Consider the following 6,658-nt stretch of genomic DNA (forward strand, 5'->3'; position numbering starts at 1 on the left):
ACACATTTCTGTAGATATTTTATCAATTATTGTTACATATTTATGTAGGGTAAAATCGGGTAGCCCCGGACATCGGGTACCATCGGACAGTGTGAGTTCCGAAACTGCGGTATGAGCTAGCAATACTGTATCAGCAGAAAAAGAAAGGACTTTGTTCTACCCTGCACGTGCAAGTAGTAGGAGTTGGTCGGTGAAGAATAGTGGACGTACTGCAAGCCGCTCTGTTTCTGCGTATGCGGTGTTCGTCCCGAAGTAACTTAAGGAAGGTCATTGCTATTATGAAGGTAAGTAAATGAAACACAAATAGTTGTCAGTGTACTGGTTAGGGTTTGAACAAATCGTGTGTGGAACAGCAAGTATATATTTGACTGTGTGATAGTATGAGGCATGTTATTGTCGAATGGTACGTGTCGGGTAGCGCCGGACAGGCAATTGGAGGGTAACACCGGACAAAATGTAGCAGTTCTTGACACTGTGTGATAGCGTTCCAGTTCTGCTACTTGGTGACGGACATTGCAATCATAAGGATTTGAAAGTGATCCAATATGCGAGGGATCACAGTATTCATATGCTCAGTACTCCTCCACATACCACGCACAAGACTCAGCCCCTTGACAGGTCTTTTATGAAACCTTTTAAAGGAGCATACAATGAAGTTTGTTCGATGTGGATGCGCAAGAATGCTGGAGTAAAGATAACCGTTTATGATGTAGCACACCTTGTTGCAGAGGCATACCGTAAGGTGCGTCGCATGGACATTGCTCTCGATGGATTTTCGTGCACTGGAATATATCCATTCAACCGTAATATATTCACAGACATTGACTACCTGCCCGCAAACGTGATTCGCGTTGAAAGATGTTACACTCCGCAAACCTGTGAAGACCCAGAACCTTCAACTTCAGCAGCGGTGGAGGCAACGAGGGCTGCTTCTTCTCCGTCGTCTGCAGTGGATCCACGTTCTCTACATGTCACCGAGGAACCTGAATCTCCTCGTCCATCAACTAGCAAAGGGCTCTACATTATTGAAAAGTTATCACCATTACCAGAAAATCGTAAGGGACGTTTAGCGTCACGAACAAGAAGAACTGCAGTGAGCGAGATACTAACATCTTCACCATATAAGAAGCAACTTGAAAGAAAGGTGACCTCAACACATGTACTAGCAAAGAAAGGACGCAAATGGGCCACGATCAGCTTGCTTGTGACAATAACAAAGAGGACATACGACCAGACGAACAGGAAAGCACAACTGAATTCATCATTTGCGGTGAAACGTTCAATGAAGGCTAGGTTCAGTGTCAATCCTACGATGGCTGGGCCCATGACTGCTGCACCGATATCGAATCAACTGATATCCATTACACATGTGATCACTGTAAACTTCGTGGATAGGTGTTCTTATTGTTCCTTCCAAGTGCAGAATATGATTTTTTTTCAATTATCTTAAGTGTCCGGTGGTACCCGCCAATATGTGAAAATATGTAAAATGTAGCGATCTGTATTGTCATTTGTTTATGTACTTCTTTTTGCATTTCTTTCGATAACTTTGCTTTGTCAATAAAGATCACATTCCAAATAAATATTTCAGGCTTGCTTTAAAACAATTTTGCATCTTCTTACCAAGAAGCACATCACTGTGTGAAAATGTCCGGGGCTACCCCATTTTCCCCTACATATTTTGTACTTTGATTTTACATAAAAATCCGGGGTCTACTTATAAATGTTCAATGTGAGCACATTTCGTGGCAAGGCACAATCCTTCCGGTCCATTGCTTCTCGACGCTTTCGTTCGACACACTTGGACGTCCAGAACTCTCCCCTTTGCAGACACATCCAGTTGTTTGAAACTTATTCAACCATCGACGAATGTTGTTATCGGACGGAGAATCACTTCCAAATCGCCGTTGAAAAGTTCGCTGAACTGAAACAGCAGAACCACACCTTGCAAATTAAATGACTGAAAAGGACTTTTGCACGGAAATCGCCATCTTGTGTACACCTACGCCGCTGTTACTGATGAATGATAAGCGTTCAGGGTAGCAAACTTTCACAGCCGTTCTTATCGTACATGTACGATATAAATATTCACCTTCGCCTGTTGCAACATACCAACTACTTGAAACGCCGATAATCATTTTGCTACACGCTGTATATTGGTATGAAAGTGTCACTATATCCGCAACCGGACAACTTTATTGAAGTGACGGTAATAAAAGTGGTCGCCGGTCTCCCATGCAACGAAATCTCACAAGACGGAAGAGCTTATCACACGATAAACTAGCGAAGTTCAGCTGAGTTAATGAAATTATAAGGTCTCCCCCGAAAGTGCTTGGGTCTTCCTTACCGAAGTTTCACTTGGCCTTATGGGGAGGTTTTTCTTCTTCCCGCATCGTTATTTCGGTAGCTATCGGAAGAAAATTACCATCCTGTAAAGAGCTATGGAGGAAGACCTACCATAACACTTCGGCAAAAAGATCAAACTTTACGTTGCCACGCTACAACTATTTCCTTCGTCGTGCTTAGCTAGCATGTTCTCTTAATTCTGTTCATTACCTAAATAAGTTTATAGGAAAGTAGAAACTTAAGGTTTGAAGCTGTTGGCTTTACATTTTGTAGGCACTTTCACACAGAAAACTAAATGCAACAGAAACACATCAATTGATGCACTGAAGTGTGTTTTTTGGTCCTTTCCAAGAATCAGGTGTAGAGTTTCATGCATTTTTGTATATCGATTTTAAATGAAAGTGCATCATATTATACAAGTGAGTATTGCTTTTTATGTCTAAAGGAACTATAATGCATCAATTGAAACGTTTTCTACACTTTTCTCGATGAAGCACTTAAACATTTTGGCTGAGTCATAGCCTTCATGCATTTTTTGTTTCAGCTAATGCAGTTACTTTTCTGTGGGAGGGTGAATCAAACGATTTATATTGCTAAAACACATTTTTTTCTACGATTCCGTTTGAGTGCATGTTACCGAGATTACCAAAGAGAAGAAACTTAAAATGTGAACGCAATACACATTATCTGAAATTCTCCAATTATAATTATCAGTTGATCACCACATAACCATATATTCAGTGGCGTACGCAGAAAATAAACACCGCATAAGCAAAAAAAGAGAGAAAACATAGCATTGACACCAAACAAACAAAAGCCATGCGAACATGAAAATTACGGAGCTTCTGGGCACGTGCAGCACATGGTGTAGAGTTGTATTAACTTCTAAATTCTAGTATTGGATCATTCCATGTCAAATCAACCAATGAAAAAATATTTTTGAACCTTTAGGATTCAGATATTAAGATTTTTTTATTTATTATTTGCACCTATCAAGAGAACAAAAACTGCCAAATTCCAGATTTTCAATTCTTAGTTTTTGAGTTATTGACTTTCAAAAAAGCAAAAATCCCAAAATGTTACATTTTGAAATCTTTAAAAACCTGTAGATTAAAAAGTATTTGACCTAGAGAGCTCAAATTGGTGTCATTCCCTTCAGTTTCCAATGAGATTTTATTTGAAATGAAACATAACTGTGCTGTTTGAATTTTGCAATTTTCCAAAGAGTATAATTTTTTTTTTTTTAAATCTCAAAAATACGCCTTTTAGTTTATTTTTTAAAATATATGTTTTAAAGACATCAATTGACTATTTGTGTACAGAATTTCATAATGGGACGGCAATGGATTCCTATGATGTTCTTTTGGGGTTTTTTGTATTGTAATGTGTAATGTGGTACCACAGCACCAAAAATTATCAATTTCTGACATGTAAAGGTTCAGATCATTGGTTGATTTGACATGGAATGGCGCTATTTATAAATTGAAATTAGAGAAGAAATAATGCTTAAATATTTAGGGCATGTCATGTTATTAAGTAGTATATCATCGTTCAAACCACGAATCATATTCAATATCACGGTAAAAACAAGTTTTGCATTTGTATATACCGCGTTTGGTAGAACCTGTCCCTCTTCCCGCGCTAGTTGCTCCCTGTCTTTTCTCGGTGCTGGGGAAAGTCAAAGCCAGGCAGCCAATTAAAATACGCAACGTCGCAACAGCGTCTACGTAAGCGCCTCTCTTCTGGCTTCCATTCGCTCCTCGCTGCCCAGCAGACGATTTTCTTCCTCGTTTCTCATTGGCACCGAAACTGTCGAGCGCTCCCTAGCGCGGGAAGCGGGACAGGTTCTACCAAACGCGGTATAAATGTAGTCATTGGTAAAATATGTACTTACTTATGACAGTTTATTAGGACATGTAAGTAACCAAGCGAATGCATCAACAAAATGTAGTGTTAAACTGCCCAAGGTTAAAAATACAAAATGTGCACATTCGTGGTTTCAATGTCTGTCTGAATGTTGTGATGGAACACTTTAGAAAATGGGTATGAGTTGGAATGTCAAATGTTTGTACGTTGTTAACCTAATAAAAGCTAACTTCGAAACCATGTTTAATAATGCACTTTATGTTAGTGAATATTTTATATTTCATGATATTATTAATTTAGGTTCTGTTCTTGCATAGTGCTGTTTTAAAGCTTTATGATGCTTTCAGCACTTCAATTTGATTTTTTTATTATTGTATTAATGCGTTTCACTCGTAGCTTTCAGCTACGGTTTTTATATAACATTACAAATAGTCGTGTGTCATGTGTAGTTCCCTCCGTATTGCCATGTTGAGAATATCGTAAGCACGGGGAGAACGTATTCTTGATATTAAATGCATATAAATACCGCCTACATGCATCTTGGACTTTCCGTATTTTGCTTGAAAGCCCTTTTGTAATTCTTGACCCGTAAACAACAGTAGTCGCAAAAAAGGATATAATAAAGACTGGGCCAAATGTAATTGATAGTACATAACAGTCCACTATTGATTTTGATTAACGTTCAGTCACCTCCCGCTGGTCACATGATCATGTTGAGTGCTCATAATTCGCCGGCGCCAGCGTCCATGTTCATCAGAAGACAAAACAAACGTCTGGCAATGGATTGGGCAAGAGTTAATGACACCATCGCTGTGGGAGGTTAGCAGCTGTTCACGAAACTGGAGAATTGCCACACGGTCGCACGCGTGGAGTTAACAAGTGGCTCCCAAAACAAAAGCGCGGACCTCGAAGACGCCATGATGGTTCGCGCCACTCTTATCTCAATGATGGATGCTGTAGCTGCTCGGTGTTTGCTCAGTCAAGTAGATAAGGCAAAAGGGTGGGCGATAAAGGACAATCTACACACAGACTGCATCACTTTGAGCCAATATAGTTTTAACAGCTGAACAAATATGCTTCGGCCTACACCATTTTTCTTTCCAACCTTTTTTTTTTGTGCCCGGCTTATCGCTTGATGTATATGCATTCAATATTTAAGTGTAGTGAGCGATATTGCTTGGCTGATGCCCTGTGAAAAAGTGACAGAGCATTTTTCATCCTGTATGCTTCCTAGGGACGCGATGGTGTACAGTAAGGTATCTTCTAAAGCGAGCCGATAACACAAACGATACCGATACTCTTACCGATTCTCACCGATACCGACACTTGAAACTTGTAACAATTAAAAGTTGTTCAAAATATTGATTAATAAGTATTCTACTCCAATTAGAAGCATCAATTTGCAGGAGTTTCCGGACAGGAAAAAAAAAGAATAAAAAGCAGAATGTAAGGTCTTAAATGTGGCTAGAAGTCAATAAGAGAACTTCCTAAAGAAAAGGCAGTCAACCACTGATGACATTCTGTTTCCCGCAGACTTTGTACTGTATTGTATAGTTTTGATTTGATTGTAAAGTCCACTTTATGCACAGTAAGGCTAATCGGGACTGGACCTACAGTTTAAAGTGGGATCCGAACCACTATGTGCCTCCACCGCGAATCGAACCCGGGACACCTTGATTACAAGGCGACGACGATATCACTGCGCCATTTGGGAGGCCACCGTACTGTATAGTGTATTTAGGCCTATGGCATTGAAATACACCATAATAAACGTGTTTTGTTGCTACGTATAGCGGAGTTTTAATGCACTTTCTACTGTTATTTTAGGTTATATCAGTTAATCCGGACTTTTGTTAAACCGGTCAACTTATTCCCCCATTAGTCCGATTTAACGAGATTTTAATGTATTTCAAAATATACATCAGAATATAAGAATACCTGTTACTTAATCGCAAAATGCCGTTGGTACTCTACACGTACATACTATTGGTACGAAATCAATGGGAACTTCGAAATTTGAATAACTTCCAGGATAATTAGATTCTACACATGAGTCGAGCAGCACTTTTGCAGATCCCGCGAACGATCAAAACGCCGAAAAAGTATCGACCTGTATGGGTAACTAAAATCCAACCGATAATTTTCAGATACCGATAAATCGGTATCGGCTAAGTCCTAGTCTTTTTCTCATTGTTTGATTATACTGATTGATTTGGTTTATTTTAATTACCTTTTCTGCAACTTTTGGCTAATCGCGAAGATGGGGATGAGTGATGATGCGATGAAATTTATGAATGGACACTCACAAATACCCAGGCCCGGATTCGGGACGTCTGGTGTCGTAGTGAGATGTGACAACCACTCCACTACAGAGGCCGGCTTTTCATATTGTGATTTATTTGTGTGGGTCAACAGGGGGGCGGGGTATTAGAACCCGTCTTATTAT

This window comes from Lepisma saccharinum, chromosome 1, assembly GCF_977018435.1.
Source record: "Lepisma saccharinum chromosome 1, izLepSacc3.1, whole genome shotgun sequence".
NCBI lineage: Eukaryota > Metazoa > Arthropoda > Insecta > Zygentoma > Lepismatidae > Lepisma > Lepisma saccharinum.